This window comes from Crinia signifera, chromosome 3 (assembly GCF_055691185.1).
Source record: "Crinia signifera chromosome 3, ASM5569118v1, whole genome shotgun sequence".
Lineage (NCBI taxonomy): Eukaryota > Metazoa > Chordata > Amphibia > Anura > Myobatrachidae > Crinia > Crinia signifera.
The window spans coordinates 245,643,550-245,669,112 of record NC_139219.1 but is presented as its reverse complement, the minus strand read 5'-3'; the positions used below and the strand labels follow the sequence as shown (position 1 = coordinate 245,669,112).

Here is a 25,563-nt window from a genome sequence, read left to right as displayed (position 1 = left end):
TGCTTGTGGCTGCCAATCATAATATATGTGGACAAACAGAAGCAAATCCGGTCCCTCACCAGATAACTGTGACATATAAACACAATGCACTTAAGTTAATATTTTTTTCTGAATTTCTCGATAAGAAGCATTTGGCCTAGGGGTGCCTTGAAAATATTTTGATGCTTTAGGGTACTGTGAGTCAAAAGAGTTTTGGAACCACTGCTATAGTGCCTACACTTTAGCTAGCCCTTACGATGGGGACTCATTTTACGGCTCAAGGGGAACTTTTTACCCATTAATTTGGTCATTATGCACGGCTAAACCCAACTATAATTTGCATGGTCAGCGCGATAAGAAACAATTGACTATGGCCCTGTGACCATAAGACACTGTAGATTAGTTATGGAGGGGGTCCTTATTTCTTTGTAAGGATATTCATATGCCTATCCCAAGCATGCTTAAATTGTTCTACTGTCTTAGCCTCTACCACCTCTGATGGGAGGCTATTCCACTTATCCACTACCCTTTCTGTGAAGTAATTATTTCTAACATTTCCCCTGAACCTACCTCCCTCCAGTTTCAGTGCATGTCCTCGTGTTTTATTACTTATTTTCCTTTGAAGAAAATTCCCCTCCTGTACTATGTTAAAACCCTTTATATATTTGAAGATTTCTATCATGTCCCCCCTTTCCCTTCTCTGATCCAAACTATACATGTTAAGATCTTTTAGTCTTTCCGGGTAAGTTTTGTGATGTAGGCCAATGCACCATTTTAGTTGCCCTTCTTTCTACACTCTCTAGTGTATTTCTATCCTTCTGAAGATATGGTCTCCAGAACTGGACACAGTATTCCAGATGAGGCCATACCACTGACCTATAACATATTGAAATTCCGGGTGTCAGCGGTTAAAATACACACGCAATGTGGCTGGAGCTTGACTAACAGGAAGCCGGTGTTTGAGGGTGGAACCCAGACTTTTTTGAGTGTTTCTGAATATATGGGGAGGGTCTAAGATGTCATCAATGACCACTTCCACCCTGTCTTAGTTGCAGATAATTGAAAGCCTCAGACTTACTCACAATTACACAGACAGCAAAAACTCTTTGGTGGTTCAGGGATTGCATATGGATTTGCGATTGTGTAAACGTTAGCAATCCATTCACAATTCTTTCTCAGTGGCATCTTTCTACTCACAGTCCACTGCAAATTCTCACATACTGATTTATGCTGAATTAGACCCATATCCCACAAGTGAAGGAGGGGCACCAGCATGGAGTCACAACTTATTTGGACACCCTTGAAGGGGCAGCTCACTTGCCACATTGTGCCACAGGGATCTTGCAGCTGTTGTCTGTCTGTGTCATTACCATTGCAAGTTGAATGACATGTACAGTGGGATGCAGTCGGAATCCCGACACTGGAATCCAGACTGCCGAAATCACGAAACTTTCTCCCTCCGTGGGTGTCCACGACACCCATAGAGGGAGAATAAAATAGCGTGCCGAGCGTAGCGAAGCACCGGGCCCGCTGCGTGGCGAGCGCAGCGAGCCCGCAAGGGGGGGGGCGCTCCACGTCCCCCCCCATGTCGGGATTTCGGCGGTCGGGATTCCAGTTTCGGGATTCCGACCGCCGGCATTACATATCGGATCCTGTACAGTACCATAGGACAATATAGTATTGTACAATCAATTGTTTTATCATTTTTAAATTAACAGCTAACAGCTGGTGATAGTAGAATAGGCTGATAACTACTTCATATAGAACCCCGAGTGGATTATTTGATTATGGGAGTAAAAAAAACAACATTTAAAAAAACATGTTCAGGTGTCTACAACTAATTGGGTTTCACAATACAGTACAGGGACAATCAGATTCTAGATCAGGGTTTGGCAACACCGGCCCTCCAGATGTTGATGAACTACACATCCCAGCATGCCTTGCATCAGTTTCAGCATGGCCACATAGCAAAACTAATGCAAAGCATCCTGGGATGTGTAGTTCATTAACATCTGGAGGGCCAGTGTTGCCCAGCCCTGTTCTAGATGTTACTTTTTTAGCATAAATTAAAAAATGAATCAGAAGACTGACAGCGAGATCCAGACAGCCGCGGGTACATTTGGGAGTTCTATTGAAGATGTGATGTTGCCAATAACATTCAATCAGATTGTACTTTTATTTCTAAAAGATAATAGATTGTATCTGATTGGCTGCAACATCCAATCTTCAATAGAACTCCCATCTTAGTACAATTACCCCAGCCAGAATCCTGACACATCCCAGTGATAAGTACAGGGGTTGGGATTAGACACTAAGGGGAGGGGGAGGGGTAGGGGGGGTGTAACGGTTAGGGTTAGGCTGCGAGAAGTGAAGGCTAGGCTTAGGTAAGGATAAGGGTATGGAAACATATTTACTGAGATGTGTGGGGATACTGGCTGTCGGAATATCGCTGTTGGTCTTCTGACTGTCAGGATCCCGACTACCAGGAAGACACAACCTTTTCTGTAGACTTCAATTTTGGGACTAGGTCATCTTTACTTCTGGGAGGGTGGTAACTGTGCTATAGAATCAGGGTGGGTGAGGACGTGCCCTGATTACATGAATGGTGTCTTCCCTTCATGACCAATGGTTCTTTTTATGTCTTGTTTCCGGACATCCCAGAATTTAACCCAGCAAGTACGGTAACAATGTCACACTGGAAAGTTAGTCCTACACAGGAATTTCTTCTTTCTAACAGTTGATAATAACAAGAACACGCAGTATTTTTAAGTTCTGCCATTTAAGAGAAGTTACATTTTTATTCCTGAGGTTTCTTTTTCAAAATATATATCTTGGTTAACAAATAAGGCTAGTTGCATTGTACTTTGCCAGACCTGTTCGATATCTGCTCTGTATGTACAAGTGTATTTGGAATGTGAAACAAATCATAAGAGATTTTTTTTTGCAGGACATTATACCAGTACGATCTGTCATACTGACATTCACAAGATATTGGATATCACAAACATTCACAAGATATCTGACTTTCTGGAGAAGAGTGTTCTGTGCTGTACCCTCATTGGTCCATTGCTATACATAGTCCAAGGATATGCCCTCAGAGGCAAAACTACCATTGGTGCAGCAGGTGAAGTGCACTGGGGACCATAGGTGCCGATTCTGTGGGTGCTTGAGGGCCCGAGAACCCACGGAAATTGATGAGCACCCACCCGCTCAGCAGCGGCCCACCCGCCCGTGTCCCACTGCACTCCCCCTCCCTCGTCGCTGGCACAGGTACTGTGTGGGCATTTATGTACCTGCACTGTGGGGGCATTTATGTATTTGGTACTGTGGGGGCATTTATGTATTTGGCACTGCTGCCATAATTTGAATATTGGAGACAACTGTGCTGCATAATATAAATCAGTATTATTTTGTGGCCACGCCCTTTTCCCATGAAGCCACTCCCCTATATTTTTGGCTTGAAACAAAAACATAAATCGGCACCTATGCTGGGGACCCTGAAGACTAAGGGACCCAATGCTGCCCCTGTCACCAACTGTTTTTCCCTGTTACCCTTTGCCTCTCTCTGCCTCTCTCTGACGCCCACTGCCATGCTGCATGTTGTGAACTTGGGTTGGGGTGGAGCCAGGGCCCCCGAGAGCTAGGCCTTGGCCCCCCAAATGTTTAAGGCGGGTGAATAAAAACCTCTAAAGTCGAGGGGGGGGGGTGTTATTGCCGCCCCCTCAGCAGCAGCACACACTGACAACATGTGCTGTGCTGACAGCGGTCTCAGCTGAGCCTGTTGTCAGCACAACACATGCTGTCGGTGTGTGCTGCTGCTGCTGCCTGGGCGAGACGGAGGGGAAAGGGGGGGTCGGACTACGGCCCCTCCAGCAAGCCCGGGCCTGGGTGATTAGTACCTCCCCCTCTTGGCATCCCTGGGTGGAGCAGGGGGATGGAGGTGGGGGATAATTATATTTTTGCCTTTGGGCTTACAACTCACAAGTTCCGCAACTGTATGCCAGGACCTGACTCTGCTAGCACAGTTCAACATTTTTCACGTCTTTTTACCAGAAAAACACAGGAGACACCTTAGAAGACTTTGCTGATTAATTTGATATGCGACACTTGTATCTGTGTGCGATTGAGCGTGACTCTACATTTGAGGTACTATGTGACTTTTTTCACATCAAGTTGTGCTGTTCTTTGTATCAGTCGCATGATTTATAATCATACTTCCTGATATGACAATTGCACAACTGTCATCTCTCGATTCTCATATTCATTTTTAAAATACATTTACCTGGACTGAAATTAAGTGGAGTTTAAAAAACAAAACACAGTCTTCGCATTTATTAATTCATTCAGATCATGTTACTGCTACTAGAATAAAAGTGTGAAAACAGCAGACACAGGAAACTGGGCTGAACATGATAATACCAGACTAGACATTACAAGCTTGTTACATGAGAAACAGGTGCTAGACTCTATAGAGAGCTGACAGGGAACAGGCAAGTCTGATGTGCCAGAGATGAAGGCACTGAGGGCAGATTCACAAAAAACAGTAGTTTACTAGAGGCTTTTTCTGGATGCTGGAATCCAGGGTTGACGGAAATTATCCAAAAGTGCTAATTAAAATAAAACAATTCAATCATTAATGGTGCCCATACATGTTGTGATTATCAAGTGCAATTTGAACTTTTTTGTTCAAATCGCTTTGCGCCGAGTTCAAATCGCACTGGGTTTATTTTGCCTTGCAATGCAATGCACGCTGCTGCACAGTCCCACAGTGACAGTGGTGGGAATATTAATACATAGGCCACCAGAAACATGACGGATCTCTGAACATTTCAGTCCACAAATAATATTCACTGAATTTAACAGACTCCAAAAAAATGGTGAATGAAAAATGAATTGTGCAAGCCATTAGAGACCTTTGTTGTTAATAGATTAATACTTAAAACCTTTTATTAACTCATTGGAGGTAATTCAATTTGTTTCCCCTTTGGGTGAAGCTAGTAGGTGCCTGATGGATAAAATCAATTGTTGCTCCATTCGGGACACATTCCTGTATGCAGTCTCCTCATGTGGTGAGTAGAAATAAGCAAAGCCTCTGCGGTTTTGGCGCCCTAACCAGGAGTTTAGATGAGTTCTGCTGATATACTGTACATGGCTAAACCCAATCTAATAGGTCGGGTCAATCTCGATAAGCAATGGGCACCCTGAACAATTGAATTGCTTCGTCGAGTGCCCAGTAATTATCATGGCTATAAAAAATAATTTACTCTCCCCTTTTAAGACAAATATTAAACAAGGTTGGTGTTTGAGGCACACTTTAGCTGTTGTTCATATATGCATAAATAGCTGTGTGGCCAGTTTGAGATATATAGTGTGCCTAATGGAACATACAGTATTTTTTCACCTTTTGATAACAATACTTCAGTGATGGAAGCAGTACCGCTTGGCCTAAGGTCAACTGCTCCTCAAGATCCACTGCACTATAGAATCTATTCACTTCAGAATGATGGAGACAGTCAAATGTTTATATAAGCATCCATCTCAGTAACCTCCTGTGCAATAAAGGCCCCATTGTCCTACCTCTTTTAAGATAAGTACATTGTAAGAGGTTACATTAAGCAAGTGACAGTATATGATCTTATTCAACTTTTATCTTAACTTATTGAAAGCACTTTAACTAGAAATGAGAGCATTCACAGAAAGTGTTTACATATGGTTGTAAATACAATAATGCATGCTGTATGGCTATCTGTACAGAAAGCTTTATTCCATCTTCTGTACTAAAAATCATTAGCGGCCTTCCCAATGAAAGTAAACCGAAAGGCCTACATTTTGAGTTATTAAAGCAGCAAATGATCTGTATGTTATGGTATTTCCTTGATAATTACAAAAGGTAAAGTTAATGAGCAAATAATGAAAAAGCTGCAAAATGCCCTAAATGTATTGATGAGTAACATTGTTGTATTCTACAATACTACACATGTGAAGCATATTGGTGCAATACACCATTACTTTTACTTTGCTTCATTATTCTGGCCTTGTGAGCTCAACCACTCCGCTCAGCCAAGGACTTTTAAAGAGATCTCTTAGAAAATGCCCTTACATCGCTCCATGAGTAGGGGCCATAGCGGTAGCGATACATGGCCCCACGCATCGCTATCACCCGGCAATTAAAATCCAACATGCTGGCTATTAAACAGTCAGGGTCAGTGACCGGAGAACACTGGCCCTGACAGATAGCCCAGCACATAACGCTGACACAGAACTGTGTGCTGAAAGATCTTGCCGAGCATTCTGAGCAATCTAGCATCGCTCGGAAGATTCAGCAACATCTCCACGTGTGTAGGCCCCTTAAGCCTTGGAGTGAGATAAAGCTGACAGAGATAAAGTTCCAGCCAAACTGCCATTTTTTTCAAACACAGCATGTGATATGACAGTTAGGAGCAGATCTCCATCCAAGGCTCGGTTTGCCTATTGATTTGTTGTTGAGGTTCTGCACTGTATGCCAACGTTTTTACCTTAACATAACGATTTTCTCCACGTTTCCACTTGTTCACGGAAGCACACATAAAATGCGGATTTGCTAGAAAAATGCAATGAAAATTTAGAACTGAATTGCAAATGGAATTTGCCAGGGCCTGAGAAAGGGTTCCAACCACCCTAGGCTAATACAGGAGTGGCCGGTTCACCCTGCCCCCAACCGCACTAGGCTAGTACAGGAGTGGCCGGCTCACCCTGCCCCCAACCGCACTAGGCTAATAGAGAAGTGGCCGGCTCACCCTGCCCCCAACCGCACTAGGCTAATACAGAAGTGGCCGCCCCACCCTGCCCCCAACCACACTAGGCTAATAGAGAAGTGGCCGCCCCACCCTGCCCCCAACCACATTAGGCTAATAGAGAAGTGGCCAGCTCACCCTGCCCCCAACCGCACTAGGCTAATACAGGAGTGGCCGGTTCACCCTGCCCCCAACCGCACTAGGCTAGTACAGGAGTGGCCGGCTCACCCTGCCCCCAACCGCACTAGGCTAATAGAGAAGTGGCCGGCTCACCCTGCCCCCAACCGCACTAGGCTAATACAGAAGTGGCCGCCCCACCCTGCCCCCAACCACACTAGGCTAATAGAGAAGTGGCCGCCCCACCCTGCCCCCAACCACATTAGGCTAATAGAGAAGTGGCCGGCTCACCCTGCCCCTAACCGCACTAGGCTAATACAGAAGTGGCCGCCCCACCCTGCCCCCAACCACATTAGGCTAATAGAGAAGTGGCCAGCTCACACTGCCCCCAACCACATTAGGCTAATAGAGAAGTGGCCGGCTCACCCTGCCCCCAACCGCACTAGGCTAATACAGAAGTGGCTGCCCCACCCTTCCCCCAACCACATTAGGCTAATAGAGAAGTGGCCGGCTCACCCTGCCCCCAACCACACTAGCCTAATACAGAAGTGGCCGCCCCACCCTGCCCCCAACCACATTAGGCTAATAGAGAAGTGGCCGGCTCACCCTGCCCCCAACCACACTAGGCTAATACAGAAGTGGCCGCCCAACCCTGCCCCCAACCACATTAGGCTAATAGAGAAGTGGCCGGCTCACCCTGCCCCCAACCACACTAGGCTAATACAGAAGTGGCCGCCCCACCCTGCCCCCAACCACATTAGGCTAATAGAGAAGTGGCCGGCTCACCCTGCCCCCAACCACACTAGGCTAATACAGAAGTGGCCACCACACCCTGCCCCCAACCACATTAGGCTAATACGGAAGTGGCCGGCTCACCCTGCCCCCAACCACATTAGGCTAATAGAGAAGTGGCCACATATTAGTGGTTTCAATAGTAAACCACATATACTGATATTTATGAACTTTTTGTACTATAACCTGTAAAACTCTCTGTTATACATTTATGTGACATGCTGCACTGGTAAACACGTAGGAAAAGAATTGTTGCTCATAAAAACCTTGTATAATATAATTGTATTCAGAAACATATATCTGTAAAGAATGTTGTACTATTTATGTTTTAGGTGTGGGAAAAATCAGATTACATGTTGTGGGTCTGACGGCAATGGTGGCAGAGAGGGGAGGGGGGGGGGGGTCTGATGGTATATAAGTAAATCTTCTGGGGATGTAAATGATGTGTGGATGTTTTATGGCATGTGATAAGAGGGATCTGATTTGCATGTAAGAGGAATGTGTGGATTTCTGTTGACATGTAAGGTGCTAATGTAAGTCACATATGAACAATTAGCATATTGCTATTGAGAGTGCATATTGAAATTACATAGAAAGCCAGCGTGTGTGTGTATGTGTGTATATATTTTTGTGTGTGTGTGTGTGTGTGCGCGTGTGTGTTTTTTGGTTTGGAGTAAAAGAAAAATGACCTTCACGTCTGAATACTATTTTAAGTAAATTGAATTACTTAAAACAAAAATAGCTCCAAGTTTTATTTCTTCTATATTTTATATTTTAAGAAAAATAGAAACTTATTTTCTTCATGTTTATTGTGACTTGATTTTGTGCTGTTTCTTTAACAAAATAGTTTAAATAAAAAAAGGAATACTAGTGCTAAACAAATAAAAGTTGTAAATGACAGATTTCATTTTGTCATCAATTCTCCACTGTACAATAACTGAGCTGTATGTGTTGTTTTATAACAATACTCTTGACTATATCATTAGTTATATTATTTTCTTTTGCTTTTATATACTTTTTGGGTAGATTTTTGTGTGTTATTGTAATTGTTATTTTTCTATACATGAACAAATACTGTACAGTCATACAAGTCCAGTAGACCACAGATGTGCCTAGCTGCGTTAAAACAATAGATGATTAATAGAATAGATAGAAAAAACTGCTGTGCAGGAAGCCCCCTTGTGGAATGATGTTTTAAAAGCGACAGTAAAGAACAACATAAAATTTTACATGTTGATTACAGGGCTGACTGCGTAACCCCAATGGGAATGCGACTGTTAGTTTACTTTATAAAGTACAGAACTAGCTCAGTATTTGAAAGAATACAGAGATACTCAGCATTGTCTATGGGTTTATAAAATATAACACTTTCATAGATTCAAGATTTGCACATTTACACTATGCCCCCCCCCCCCCCCCCCCCCACACACACACACACACACAATATTGAATACATACAGTATAGGTTAGCATTGAGATCATCTAAGTGATAGCTGGGGGGTTCCAATGTTTTTAGGCACCTGTGACTGATGGGCAGTTAGTGAGAGCTATCCAGTTGTTTTGCCTGTGAAAAGTCAGGCTTTTGGGCTTAGTGGTACTTAGAGGTGAGAAGACATCACAGTCCCTATATTATGCTATGGTGGCCAAATTACTCCTTTGTGTGTTAAAAGATGTCATAACAAAAAGTGAAAGCAATTTTTGCAGGGACACTGATCTGTTTCAAACTTGCAGGATATGTGAAGACAAATATTAGAGGTAGGAGCAGATAGGGACTGTGGGTGGGGTGGAGGGTTAGTGGGCTAAAAACTGTCACAGTTGAAAGTGGAAGTACATTACAGAAGCTGTCATTTTGACGGACTTTTAACTAGTTCATTATATTTGAGCAAATCCTATCACATATTGAATTTTATGCTCTCATAGGGCCAGATGAACTAAGCCTCAAAAGTGATAACATGGAGAGTGATAAACAAACAACCAATCAGCTCCTAACTTCTATGTCACAGACTGTGTTTGAAAAATGTCAGTCAGGAGCTGATTGGTTGGTTTTTTATCACTCTCCATGTTATCACTTTTGAAGCTTAGTGCATCTGGCCCATAATGTGTTACAAAATCTAAAAGGACTTCACATTTACAGCTGCTATAAATATGCTATAGAAATGATGCTGTAGCTTGTCTGGCCTTGCACTAACTAACTAGTTTATCAAATCATTTCTTTGTATTTTAAGTTTTACTAAAACCCTGTTCTGATATATAAATCCTTGTTGCAAAATATGTAACAATTAGATTTCTACAATTAAAAGTAATGTGTATTAAATGATCCCCTATATAGTATCAAGTATATTAACATTTGAGGTTTACCATCTCCATATACTACCACATTCCATTGGTGATAAAACAATATTTATACATTTTTTAAAAATGTGATCTAGGGGCTGTTGCAGACTGTATTTGGCTTATTATTAACATATGTTGTTAGTATAAAGAACTATTTATACAATGTTAGCATATTCTGTACTACTTTATTGGATGCAGCTATTTTTGTGACATCTAACAAATATTGATCACTGTACTCACACCTGGCAGATATGCAAGTAGAAAAATGTTTATTTAAACTAGTGATATGCAGGTTCTGATTTACTCTGATTTACTCTGATTTCAAAGCAGGAACTTATTGGCTATTCCAAATCACATGACAGTTGTTGACAGTTGATAGCCAATAAGATCCTGCTTTGAAATCAGAGTAAATCAGAACCTGCACATCTCTAATTTAAACATAAAAGTTTATAGAATTTTAAAGGGCAATGATACTAAGAGTAAAATATTATTACTTGTTTAAAATCCCATTGCCAAAACCACTGAAAAGCTACTGTATGTAAAATATACCCTTTAGTGTACACTATTTTTAAATACTTGAAGCATGAACACTATCCAGGTGCAATTTCAGTTTGTTAAGTGCTTTCCCATCAAAATGACCTGGGGGGGTATTCAAACCTGATCGCTGCTCTCTTAAATTGCAGAGCACTGTGATCAGATAACTGCCGCCGCGCCAGACAGAAAAGCCGCCAAGTGCAAGGCTGGGAATGGCTTGCGAAAATCTCACCAATCGGCGACTAGCTGCAAATCCATATGCAACTAACTCACCATCTAATGATGTTTCCAGTGTGCATGTAAATCTTCCAATGGGGAAGCTATTTGCATCAAACTGCTGCTGGAACGTACATTTTTATATACACAAATAACTATGCAAATACTCAATTGTTTAATACAGACACATGTAAAAAAGTTATTCTTCATTTCTCATTATTATAGATAGTAAGCCATGACTGACTCCAGGAAAAAAAAAGTAGGTAGGGCGAAAGGACTTTGATGTGTTGTCATTCCAGTTCACTTATGCACATTTCCAGCTGTGTCGTCAATCTTACCAAAGGTTGCATACAACATGTGCCAGATGCACTGCTCAGCTGGTATGTGGCCTTGCTTCTGTGCATGAACTAGAAGCAGGGCCAGGTTAACATTGGGGAGGATGGAGCTTCACCTACAAATAGGCCCATGATCACCTGCTGACCCCACATGGGTGGCCATAAATTATAAGTATTAAAACAGCATTTCTATTTTCCAAATAAAATGATGCAATTGTTGTTCCTTTATATATATATAGGGAGGCATTGGGGCTTATAGTGTATGGGTTCTACATCCCTACATGGCATTGGACTCACCTCCTCCACTTCTCATAATAGGCCCTGGAGCCTCTTCAGCTTCAGACCCATGAGGCCCTTAATCCGACCCTGACTAGAAGGGCAAATAGGACCAATAGAACATAATGCACTTGCTCAAGGAGGGCATTTTCTGCTTTCAGCAGAGCAGGATCCTGGGGAACTGCAATAGCATCACTGAACCACTACCTTCTTTTTGATAATGAAGGTGATGCACTGTTTCACCTCTGTGTACTGACATGGCCCAATTGCAATATAATGGATACATTTCTCACATGGTACAGTCCAATTTTAAGATTCATTATTACCAGTCACCTATAGCACTACCTATACCAGGCATGGCCAAACTGTAGCCCTCTGTTGTGAAACTACAAGTCCCATCATGCCTTGCCACAGTTTTGCTACTAGAGAATGCTAAAACTATAGCAAGGCATGCTGGGATGTGTAGTTTTATAACAGCTGGAGGGCCACAGTTTGGCCATGCCTGACCTACAGATGGAGCCGGCCTGGTCTTTGCAGGGGATGGCGGCAGAATCGCCAGCCGCCATCCCCCGCCAGCTGCCATCTGATATGCGAAAGGGGATGTGCGCGCACGAGATGCGCGCGCGTCCCCTTCCAACGGCGCTTCCCCGGGTTCCTGCCGGCTTGTTGGCGGTCACCCGGGGTCCCCACCCTGAAGCGGAGACTGACAGGGTTCCCGTCGCCGCGCTGCCCGGAAACTGAGACGCACGTGCGTCTCAGTCAGATGGAGCGCCTCGCTGGGGCGGATCACCAGCGGAGACAGTCTGGCGGATCGCCAGCAAGAGGGAGCCCGGCTCCATCTGTATACCCTGTACACTCAGTCACTTAGGGGGTAATTCGATCGATCCCACGCGCATTCGCACTGGGGACCCATGTTTGGCTACTGCACATGCGCATAATGATTTATGCGCATGTGCAGGCTCCATTGCAAACGGACTTGGCGACTTGCATAATCCCTGGCAAGTTCACACAGAGCATTGTGGGCGGGTAGCATGGTGTGGCGGGACATGGGTTTCTGGGTGAGGGCAGATGACGTAACATTACACCAACCACCTGCCCTGTCTTTGGCTGGAAGCCTGAAGATATAAGTCAGTCTTCACTGACATATATTTGCAAGCCCTGGAGAAATCATTTGAACACCGACCATCGAATGATTTTTCCAGCAACGGGACATGCGGGGGGGATGTGTCTTCGTGACACATCCCTTCACATGGTTGCGAGGGGATACATCAGTGGTGGGGGGGGGGGGGGGGGGGGGGCGATGCGGTGGGGCAGGCCCTCTGGGATTTGGTAAGCTGCAAACTTTGCAGCTTATCGAGTCAACCAGAATCAGGGCCTTCACATATTCAAACTGATATAGCGATAGTATCCTGCAGACGATGTTACATTGCAAAATCAAAGCTCTTCATACACTAACAGGTAAAAGACATTCTGTGTGACTGGCAGAAACCAACATAGCCACATATGTGGAGTGCCATCATGCATACATACTTTCAATAACAGTTCTACTGAACAAGCAGATCAGAGTTGGCTCAATCATATGTACCATGGCCGAAAAGAACAGCAGGTTGCAGTTAAATCCTATGTTGCCAGCATAACCTCTCTGCCACAGAAAAGTCCAAAGTATTCGCAAGATGGGTTAACTGCACTGTTGATCCAATGAATGAGAGCATAGCTACATGCTAAGGTAATATACAGAGAACTTATGGCAAAGTAGTATGTAATTCACCTCCCATTCTGTTCGTAAACAAAGTTAACTGTTAATTTACAGTTACAGCTTATTCAATTACTTTTTGTTTGCTAGGTACCAGTTGCAGTAAAAGGCCTACGCTGTATGTTCTCACTAATTAATAACGGTCCAGAAATTGAATTTTGGAATCATTAGTTATATAGAATTTTTTTTTTTTTTTTTTTGAAGTCTCATCCTTTACAGTGCTAATCAGGAGATAATGGATACCCACAACAAAATATTCAACAAAACCCTTTTAAAAACACTACTTTTTGGGAACATAAAAGAAATGAAAGTGAACAATGTTGTTTAGTCTACACTGACAACATAATAACATATACCTATTTACAGCCACACCCAAAAGAGACCAAAAAAAACGAAATTAGAGTTTCAATAATATGCAGTATTTCAAAAATCATTATAAGATGCCTTTTAATTGCTAATTGAATCAGATAATGTATTACTCTTTTACAATATTTTCTTTTAAACCAAAACTTTACTGACTTGCATTATGTGCATAAAGTCATTAATTTCAATGTCACTTTATGATTTTTGGCCGAACAGACAGCATGCATGTCTGCATGTAGGCAAGCAAAACAAATGCATTTTGTATTCAAATTTATACAACTCCATACATTTTTATGCTGTTTATTTGAAAATTAATCTTTTCTCAGGCCTCAGAGACAGCAAATGTTGTCAAATTTTGAGGGCTACCTGGAAAGCCTTGGGGACAGCATTACCCTTATGCATAAGAAACAGCAAAATAAAATAAAAATAAATGAATTTTCAGATACGTCACGGCTAATCCCTTGAGCTGACCTACAAATGAATTATGGAAGCTATGTTATAGGGCTGGGTAGATCTGGTGATTTCACCCAGAGATTTATCTTATTTCCCAACTTATTTTCATATCTTACATTCCTTTCTTTTTGAATTAGACTGTAAATAAAAGAACCAGGGACCCTGTTTCTTTTCAGCCTCTGAATTCATATTGACTTGATAAATTAAAATGGTGAGATGAGTTTTGTATGACCCATCCTTAAGGATTTGGGAAATTTAGCTGATGCAAAACAAGGCATTAATTTGGCGAGGCCTAACTCTTTACAACGCTTAGTACCCTGACAATGATGAATGGCATCATTCCAAGGAAATGGTAATTTCACTTTTTGTGACACTACTTTAGAGCAAAACCGACTTTCTCCACACAAAGAATTTGCAATCCTATTGAAAAGAGGCTGTACCTGAATATTAGAAATCCTTCATTGTTTAAGTATCATCTGATATTCTTGATTGGCTTCAGACTGAAGGTTGAAGCTGAATTAGGGAGGTTAAGTCCTAACCTTGAAAGATTTAGCAGCCATTGAAATACAGCCTTTGGGTCCTTATTGGCATGTATTTATAAGAAAAAAAAATCTTTAAAATTCAGGGATGGGAGGGAGGAGAAAAAAAAAACACAAAACTTGTCACATTCATCAAGTGAAGTCACTGGAAAGACATCTACAGAAGAACACCCAAAAAGCATAATCTCTTCGGAGAACCGACAGAAAGGAAAATGACACACATTGGAAAATACCCGTCATAAATTAAGAAACAATTGTGCAAATGAGCTGGTAGAAAAAAAATACTTTATCTCAAGATTGCATTATGTGTTTACAGGTATATTCAGATTAGTAATATATATATATATATATATATATATATATATATATATATATATATATATATATATATACATATTACACTTTTAGATTTAAAAACCTAATATATTGGTTAGAATATAGAGTATTAACTTTGTATGTCATCATGAGTATGCTTAGAACCTGTAGATGGGTAGAAATCTTATGTATAATTGGAAGTTTGCTGCCACAATAATGCTATTCAGCTATGACTCCTAACCAGATGTAGAGTAGGGAAATGGTTCTGCTGTTGTGAAGTACAGACAAGAAATGCACGGATGCAGGTGCTGCCTTACAGACTCTGATACTACACCAGTAAAGGAATGTCTGGAAGATGTCCACTTCCCTGTGAAAAATACCTATCACATTCTTGCTGCCATGCAATGAAAATAACAGTGACGTCTTCTTATTACCGTATTTATCGGCGTATAACACGCACTTTTTTCCCCCTGAAAACAGGGGGAAAAGATGGGTGCGTGTTATACGCCGATATGCGTGCTATACGGCGGTAATTTCATATAATAGGTGCGCGCCAGTGGTGTCCAGGTGTGCACCACTGGCGCAGCACCTCTACCCCACACCTCCGATCAGCTCCAGCCCCCCCCCCCTGTCCCTGTGCTCCGGCGATCGGAGCTTCCCCGATCCCCCCGGCCCGCCTGTCACTTTACAGTGACGTCGGCGGCAGGCTCGGGTAATGTCGGCCAGGCTCGGGGGGACTCGGAAGCGCTCAGGCACCCGAGTCCTCCCGAGCCGCGAACATCCCCCAGCCTGCCGCCGACGTCACTGCTAAATGTGACAGGCGACTAGGAAGGGGGAGAGAGGCAGCAGGGAAGCTCCGGCGTACTAACGCCGGAGCGGAGGCGAGGGGGGGGCGGGCTGCTTCTAACCTTCTGTGGTGGGTTTTGCTGGGGCAGGATAAACCTGCCCTGGTAGGTTTGTCCTGCCCCAGCACAACCCACCACCCAAGGGGTTAAAGCTCCTCCCTGCACAGTGACTCCTTCCTCCCTGGCTACAGCAGCGTCTGTAAAAAAAAATAAGTTTTTATTTAGAAATTTAACTTTTTTTCCTGAGATTTCCCTTTTAAAATGAAGGTGCGTGTTATACGCCTGTGCGTGTTATACGCCGATAAATACGGTAATTTACCATTAAAGCCACAGCATTTTGTTTTTCATCGTAATGGTATTTTTAGGAACTCCCATTAGGAGTAAAAAGTTTAAAAACTTTCATATTCAATATAGCATTAAAGGGGTGCACACATGTATGCCAATCATCGTATTTACTGTGATTAGAAAGATACATGAGAGGGCTCAGGTTTGGTCAACCTTGTGTGACCTCGCACACTTTACTGCGGCACACTCTATTGGCAAATTGCAATAGTGGGATTAATTTGCAGTTCACAAAATCAAAATTCTATAAAGAAAACCTTGATGAAATGTTCCTTCATTGTCAGCTCCTGTCATTTCTCACCACAGAAAATATGAATTATACATGGCAAAATATCTGGCTAATATTTGGTATGTCCTGGAACATGACCCGGAGGAAGGCAAGAGTAGAGTGAGTCTTTTTTAAGGTTTCCCTTTAAGTAACTGGGCATGTGTTGCGTGGTTTGACTGGTTTGCACATTGTGCCGGTAGAGAAAGTGATAGGTTCACTATGGGGTAGATTTATTAGCTTAAAGAGAGATAAAGTACGAACCAATCAACTCCTAACCTTTTCAAACACAAAGTTGTCAATAGTTATCTTGTAGTATATGGACTCCCAATTAGTGTACCATGTCCCCTCCTATTCGAGAAAGGTGCCTTTCTCTACTATACAGTAGGTGTTCAGAACAATTTACTATTCCCAATCATAGTCTACATAATACAATGACAGGGGGGCACCACAATGGGGCAAGTGGGTCTGTGAATGTGTGTTTATGTGTGGGGTATTTGCACATGCATGGCAGAGTAAGTGTAGCCTCAAAGGGAATTATTTATCTTTATGAGAGGGTGATGCTTGGAGAGACAGAGGATGAGAAGTGAGAGAGGCTGATGGGGAGACAGTGATGCGGTGAGAGAGGGACACCAGTGAGAGGCAGTGGGTGACAGGAGAGGTGATAGGGAGTCAGTGGGATACTGGAGGGGCAATGGGAAAAAGAAGTGGGCGACGGAGAGAATGTTATGGGTTGAGTAAAAGACAGGGAGGGAAGGAAGGAGGGAGGGAGAGAGAGATGGGGAGATGGAGAGAGAAAAAGAGAGACAGGTAGGAGGAGAGAGCATTAAGAGAGGGAGAGAGAAATGGAAGAGAGGGAGGCAGGGAGGGAGAAAGAGAGAGGGGGAGAGATGGTAGGGAGATAGAGAGAGACTCTGAGAGAGAAAGATGCTAACAGAGAGAGAGATGCTGATAGAAATTGAGAGACGCTGACAGAGAGAGACACACACTGAGAGAGAGATGCAAACAGAATAGATGCTGACAGAGAGATTCCAACAGAGAGGCCCTGACAGAGAGAGAGATAGAAACTGACAAAGAGATGCTGTCAGAAAAGAGAGAGAGAAGCTGACCGAGAGAGAAAGAGATGCAGAGCGAAGGAGAGAGACATTGACAGGAAAGAGAGATACACAAGCAGTGAGAGAGATACATTGACGGGAGAGACAGACAGAGACACAGAGACAGAGAGAAATAGAGAGAGAGATAATGACAGATAGAGATAGACGAAGAGAGACAGAGAGAGACATTTACAGGAAAGACAGAATTGTTCTGAGTTCTGATTCCCATTGACCAGCTTACACCAATGGCAGTGAGTCATTCTATGTGTCCTTGTTGTTCACTGTAAACACAGGAGTGCTCGCTAGGGAGGGATGTGATGTTCTGGAGGCTATATCTCCAGAAGGATATAAATACATTAGAGACTGTACAAAGAAGGGCAACTAAAATGGTGCATGGCCTACATCACAAAACGTACCAGGAAAGACTAAAATATCTTAATATGTATACTTTAGAGCAGAGAAGGGAAAGGGGGGACATGACAGGAACTTTCAAATAGATCAAGGGTTTTAACAAGGTACAGGTGGGAGACATTCTTCACAGGAAGAGGAGCAGCAGAACACGAGGACATGCACTGAAACTAGAGGGAGGAAGACTCAGGGAAAATTTGAGGAAGAATTACTTCACAGAAAGAGTAGTTAAGTGGAATAGCCTACCATCAGAGGTGGTAGACGCAAATACAGTAGTACAATTTAAACATGCTTGGGATAGGCATATTGATATCCTTACAAAAAAATAAGGATCAAATATGGTTTGAGGGCAGACTAGATGGGCCAATGGTTCTTATCTGCCGTCAAATTCTATGTTTCTATGTTTATGTTTCTATGTTAATAGATAGACAGCCCATGTCCCATTCAGGCGCTGAAGTTCCTGCAGACAGAATATGGGGGAGTCATGGGGGGCTCACCACTTCACTATCACCACTTCACTATCCTTTCTGGCATTTAGCATACATGCCAATATGACACCCTGCCATCTGTGCTATGTGAAACTTTCCGAACTTACAGAGTTCTCACAAGAGGTGGTCTGTAATTGTAGTGGGATGAGCAAATCTTAAAAATCTTAAATGTCACATGCCTTGGTGCCCCCCTTAAATCTGGCACTGTACACATGTGATGTGAAAAAGTACAAATACTGAAACAATCTTGACCATTTACATATCAGGCTTGATCATTTTGACCTAAAGCATGTCGACCAATAGTGGTCAACCAATTAACTATTGACCTAATAACTGTCGACCTAAAGTCCAGATCCCACACACACCTGTCTATGATAACTACTGTAGCGTAGCCGGCCATAAATAATTTCTTTTTTACTTAAAACATTTGACATGTATCTTCTTTAAATCTGTACAATACTTTTGTCAAAAATATTAGGCCATCGCCAAAATGTCAGGAAAACAAAGCAACCACTTCCGCATAAAACAATTATGGACTGTAGCATTGTTGACATTTTGAGATATACATTCAAAATTATTTTCAGTTTACTACTTTTTGTTAGATAATTACGGATTATGATGGAAACAGTTTGTATCACTTCATTGGTGCATCCAAAAATAATGTCCTGAATACTTTGGGGGAGAAGGATTAAGGACCTTTTTCAGGTCTGTTCGCTGTGCCTGCATGTTCGCACAGTGACCGATGTTTGTTGTATGCGCATTTTCTGCGCATGTGCATGCACTGGGTGCCTAAAGCCACGAAGGACAGATCGTTCACTGGGTGCACGCACCCAACCTTGCGGTCGCTGGGTGGGCGGGTTGTGCGGCGGGCTGGTTCATTAGCATAGGGGAACGCCCTTATGCTAATAGCTGATGATGCGGCTGCGGGGGTGGGCAGCTGACATCACCGGATGTCAGGTGCCCGCCCACTTCCCCCTGAGTGTCCACACTTATAATAAGTGACTTTAGAGTCAATGTTATATTGTGTGCGCCTTCACCATCATTCGATGGTCACCGACCATCGAATGGTGGGGGTGGATTCCACAACGATGCAAAAGGATGTTACTGTGTAACATCCGTTCTAAGCCCTGCGTGCGAATCCACCATTCACAAGGTGGGGTTTGGTTGACTCGCAAGGGTGTGAATTTGCATCCGAACGAGTCAACCAGAATAACCCCCCTAAGTCTAGGAGAGTGATAAAGTGGAGAAAGATAAAGTACCAGCCCACCAGCTGCTAATTTCCATATCATAGGCTGTATTTGAAAATGACAGGAGCTGATTAGTCTTTACTTTATCTCTCTCCAAAGCTTAGTACTGTACATCTGCCCCTTTAAGAAAATGAAAGTCCCATGCACTATCAATGTCAATAGCTAGCCCTATCAGCAATATACAGTAGGTACCAGATCATCTGATAGCACATGGGTTAAAATGAACAGATGAACCCCTTTTCCCTAGTCTCCCTACCAGAGAATGAACTTGATCTTCTATCATTTGATGTCATGCAAGACCAGATAAATGACAAGTCTTTCGAGAGCCTGCAGAAGTCCTTTAGAACAGCTGCACAGCCTTCTCCACTTCTTTCCAGCAGGTTTCTCACTTAATAAAAAAACACGCTTCATTACATCGCCTCTTACTTGAGCTGCAAGGGTCTATTCAAGGAAGATAAGCCTCTTAGAAATGAAGTAGCGTTGAATTTAGGTTTTGAGTGACAGCAGGAAGGTTTATCCATTGAACAGACAATACTGCTTTCTCTGCATTAAGCTAGGAGGCGGACAATGATCTGTTTTTTAGGCCGCATCTCATCGCTTTCCCACAGCAGAAGGTGATTAGAGTGAGGAAACAGGGACTCTGAAAGAAAGCAGAGTAGTATCTCCCCAGCCCTCCTGTTTCCTGAATAGTACTGGATGGAAGTTCTAGGCCAAGTGCATCAATCACAGATTAGCAATGAGGATGAGATGGTACACCAGATGCTGAGGGAACATATGGGTTACTTGACAGACTGGTAATACCAAATGGACAAAGGGTCACCAATTCAATTTCTGAAGAAGGAATGAGATTCCCATAGACCAGGCTTAGGAAATGTGTGCCTCACCAATTGTTGCTCCCTTCTGTTATGCATAGTGGAGGAAACCATTTCATAAGATTGATTAATAACTGAAAGCAATTCTCTATGAACCAGTGTCATTAATCTGTGTCTCGCTGATGTCACTGGTTCCTAGTGAACTGATAGGCTGATTTCTATTAGATATTGCTTTGCCTACAAAATGGCCACTACCTGGATGTGTGTACATGGTAAGCAGGCTTTCATTATGATGCACAAAAATACTACTTAAAAAAAGCAACTAGAATATTTCTGCCATACCTGCAAAACACATTAAGTACATAATGGAATGGTTATATTTAGGAGATAACTTTAACTTTACATAAATACAAAGCCTGTTAATTGTTTTTTGATTTAATTGGCCCTTTAAACAAAGTGGCTAAAATGCCAATGATGTGGTAGATTTGAAAAATGCTGCTTAAAATCTTTAGCACTATGTATATAAATGACTTTCAGACGCTATTCTTATTTCATGGTTTTCAAAATAACTTCTACTTCTACTAGCAGTGAAGCTGCTAAATCAATTTACCATACTCAGTCTAAAGTTTGTTGACCTGACCTACCTTCTTTCCTTACATAGGTCATTTCAGAATAACAATACCAGGACTGTACCAGTATTCACCATTAGGGTTATGTAGCTAAAATTTATTGTTAAAATATTTTGTCACCTGATGCCACTGGTGAACTGAAGTGGACACCTCCATGTTCCTAGTTTCAAAGAATAAACTGGGCAAATAGTCAAAGCTTGTAGAGATATTGGGGGAAATTTACTAAAGGAAATTTGTAAAAAATAGGTGTATTTGTATCCAGAAATACACTTATTTTTGATATTTACTAGCCCGAAAACACGGCAATTCTTATTCGTATTTATAGCACATCAATACGACTACGAATTGCTGTATTTTCGGGATAGTAAATGTCAAAAATAAGTGTATTTCTGGATACAAATACACCTATTTTTTTACAAATTTCCTTTAGTAAATTTCCCCCATAATGGACCATCCTGTCAGCTTTTAACTGTCATTTTATAGGCTGTGTTTGAAAAATAACAGTTAGAAGCTGATTGGTTGGTACTTTGGGGGAAATTTACTAAAGGAAATTTGTAAAAAATAGATGTATTTGTATCCAGAAATACACTTATTTTTGACATTTAGGGGGAAATTTACTAAAGGAAATTTGTAAAAAAATAGGTGTATTTGTATCCAGAAATACACTTATTTTTGACATTTACTATCCTGAAAATACAGCAATTCGTATTCATATTGATGTGCTATCAATACGAATACGAATTGCCGTATTTTCGGTATAGTAAATGTCAAAAATAAGTGTATTTCTGGATACAAATACACCTATTTTTTACAAATTTCCTTTAGTAAATTTCCCCCTTACTATCCCGAAAATACGGCAATTCATATTCGTATTGATAGCACATCAACACGAATACAAATTGCCGTATTTTCGGGATAGTAAATGTCAAAAATGAGTGTATTTCTGGATACAAATACACCTATTTGTTTACAAATTTTCTTTAGTAAATTTCCCCCTTTATCTCAGTCTCTTAAATTTTTGATAAATCTCCCGAAATTGTACTTTGTTCTGCAATAATCTAATATCATCCATTGCATGTATAATTAATTTAGACTGCTTAATATTAATATTACTATTATTATTATTACCAGCTATTTATATAGCGGACATATATTCCGAAGCGCTTTACAGAGAATATTTGAACATTCACATCAGTCCCTGCGCCAGTGGAGCTAACAATCTATATACAGTACATACATACAGTAGATCTTATTCAGGTCTGTACGCTCACATGCGAATTCGCATTCGAGTGCAATATTTTTTAAATGCGCATGTGTATGCGCCGGGTGCATGCGTCCATGGTGAATAGATTGTTCGGTGAGTGAATGCACCCAACATTGCGGCCGGTGGGCGGCGGACCGGGGGACTCCCGTTCCCATGAAAACTCTGGGCATTCCCATGGTAATCGCCCAGTGACGTGGGCGCCAGGGGAGGGTAGCTGACATCACCGGATGTCAGCTGCTCGCCCACTTCCTTCAGAATGTGCATGCACATCAAAGGTTGCTCTGAGCAACCTTAGATGTGCATGTGCCTTTCACATCATTCGATGGTCGGCGACATTCGAATGATGTGGGTGTTCCCCGCAGTCTATGAATGGACACACTGTGAATGGGTGGCGGCCAGGCCACCGTTCGCAAGGAATGTTTTGGTGGACTCCCAAGGCTGTGAATTCGAATTAACCAGAATAACCCCATATGTTATTTAATCTGTTGGTTGCTGTTTGCATAGTATTATTCTATATGTCTAAACTTTTTTAGATACATATTTTATCAAATTTATTCTATCATCTTAAATAATGAGTATATTTTGCAAACAGTAACTTTGACACCATCTATGATCCTTTAGTGAATTATAACATTTGTTTTTTGGGTACTTGTTTCCTAGCACGGCGCCCATCGGGTCCCATCGCATACCTTAACTTAAGGTATGCGGTAGGACCCGACCAACCCGATTTTGGGCTTTTTTTTTAGGTTTCCCGACAAATGTATGGCATGCGATGCGACCGACGAGACCGACCCGATTTTACATTGTAAGAATTGTATGTAATGTTAAATTCCTATGTAAAATCGGGTCCATTGTATGCCATTATAATGGCATACAATGCGACCAATGCGATGGACCCGATTTTACATAGGACCCAATGTTAAATGGCCCCCCATACCCAATATTTGATTGTATACCCACCCTGATGGTGAGCGCAGCAAGCCACCGAGCCCAAAGCGTGGCGAGCGGACGCGTAATACCTGTGAAGTAATGCGCTGCCTTTCGCGGGGCGCGCTGCGCTCGCCACGCTTCGGGCTCGGTGGCTCGCCACACTATATAAAATCAGAGGAGGACACGTACCGCCGCCCCTCGCAGCCTCGCTGCGTTTGCCATGCTTCGGGTTGGCGTTCATCGTGGGGTGGCGTTAACAATGGGGGGGCAAAGTGGGGTCTGGGGGGCATTTTACATTGGGTCCAATGTAAAATCGGGTCTCACGGACCATTTTACATTGATTCCAATGTAAAAATCGGGTCGATCGCGTCGCATCGCATGCGATTTGGTTGCATGCGATGCGATCGACCCGATTTTTCTGACCCGATGGCTTACAATTAAAATCGGTGGCGCCGTGCTACGAAACAAGTACCGTTTTTTGTTTTTAAATTCAAGTTTTTCAGACTGTTATATTATAAAATCATAAGCTGTTCATATTTTCTTTTGTTATACGTTAAATTAGTTTGTGTACAATGTCCTCCTTTCTTCTTTTTATATAGCTCTGTTTAAAATGTTTTTGCATCTAATGACATTATGACCTGTCATTAAATATTTTAGTGACAAATATAAGAACTGTCACTCCAACATATTCTAGGTACCACACTATTCGTCACATATAAACTAGCTATAGGCAGCAAAAGCAAAAGTACTTTCCTTATTTATTGCCAAATTGAATTTACTTCTCCATATTCAGTTGATATCTGTCAGTATGAAAAATTGTACACAGTTCTAAACTGTAATCTTTTGGGACCAACAGGGCATCTGGCTAAAGGGTGCAGTACCTAAATTAAATTGCTATCTTACACAACATACAGATGAGAGGAACATTGAGTCATTTCCCTCCATGTTTATATAGTATGTATACCATCGGTACCCACTCAGGCTTGGAACCAGTCCTAGTTTACATTGACATCTAACTGTCAAAGCTAGGCCATGAGTTTTCATTCGGAAACATTATGACGGCTATCTTTTCATGTCAAATACGTTAAGATTGGTCAGTTGTTCAGTTTAATGCCACGTAAGAAGAATAAATTAGTCATGATACTTTAAGCAGGAGATGGACTGTTAAGTGGAGTTATGTTGTAAAGGTTCCTTTTCCTAACCCCTGAGCATAACACAACCCTAACTCTAAACCTCTCCCTAACCATAAGCCCTACACCTAGGAGTTTAACCCAAACCAATAAAATAACCATAATATCATATATAATACTATAACTCCTTACCTTAGCCACCTAAACTAATCATATTACTATATCCTAATACACCAGCTCTCTAACCCAATCCCTTAAACCAGTGGTTCTCAAACTCAGTCCCCATACAGGTCATGTTTTCCAGGTCACCCAGCGGGTGCGCCATGGATCAGTGTATCACCAACTGTCATATTTTGAAAATCCATTGGAGACCTGGAAAAACATGTACTGCGTGGGTGACGACCACCTTTGAGAACCAGTGCCCTGAGAGAACCTGTGTGGGTGAGTTCGAGCTGTGCCCTAAACTAACTCTAACACAAAGCCCTAAACTAACCCTCATTATCGAACCCATAAACATAAAGGACAGACTGAATGAGCCAGGTGCTTCTTATATGACATCAAACTCTATGGGGGCAAATTACTAAGATGGGAGTTCTATTTCACATGGGATGTTGCTATAGGCAACCAATCAGATACTGGCCGTGATGTATCAAATACCTCATTTTTTTCACCCAGATTTCGCATTTGCTTTGCCGTGTCCGCCTGCTCTCCTCGCAAATGTATCATCTATTTTACTTGTGATTTTGTCTTTTTAAGTTATTGTCATTTTAAATATATGGGTAACATTGCCAACAACTTGTGGCTACAATCAAATGATGTAACTTCTAGATAAATAATCAATAGATAAATAATGATATATTTATTGCTGTTGCTGCAAAGAGCAGGGCCTATGGTTTTCATTTACCATCACTGGGCTTGTTCAGCAGATCAGATAGTTCTAGCAACATTTGATAGTATAATTATTTGTAAACCCTTTTAACATGTAAATGAAAGGGTATAGGCAAGAAAATGCTCATGGTATTCATTTTGTGTTATTAATCCGCATTGTGGGAGAAGCCAACCTCTTTCTGTTCTGCAGAGACACTGCAAGTCCTGGAGGGTTTAATATACTAACACATAGTTATAGGTAGAACAAAAACAAGTAAACAATGCTAGCAGATATATTATACTAGTGTGTGGAGATATAGCACCATTGCATCATATTATCATTACCTCGTCATTATACAAAGCATTATAGGTAACAAGATCTCTTTTATCTGACAAGCTGCAGTATAAAGTAGCCCTGGGAACAAATGTTTGGATGTAAAAGCTTTTTAGAACTAACAAATAC

The 25,563-nt window shown here is 41.9% G+C and overlaps 1 protein-coding gene and 1 long non-coding RNA gene across 6 annotated transcripts in view; one reads left to right on the top strand and one right to left on the bottom strand.

Moving 5' to 3' along the window:
• Nucleotides 1-25,563, bottom strand: part of MECOM (MDS1 and EVI1 complex locus) — a 463,604-nt gene that overhangs the window by 338,711 nt on the left and 99,330 nt on the right. The window lies entirely within an intron of this gene.
• LOC146062690 (uncharacterized) overlaps nucleotides 1-25,563 on the top strand; it is a 40,206-nt gene that overhangs the window by 2,716 nt on the left and 11,927 nt on the right. The window contains exon 2 of the long non-coding RNA XR_014471467.1: nucleotides 16,251-16,354. This is a non-coding gene — a long non-coding RNA (uncharacterized LOC146062690). The remainder of the gene's footprint in view (nucleotides 1-16,250; nucleotides 16,355-25,563) is intronic.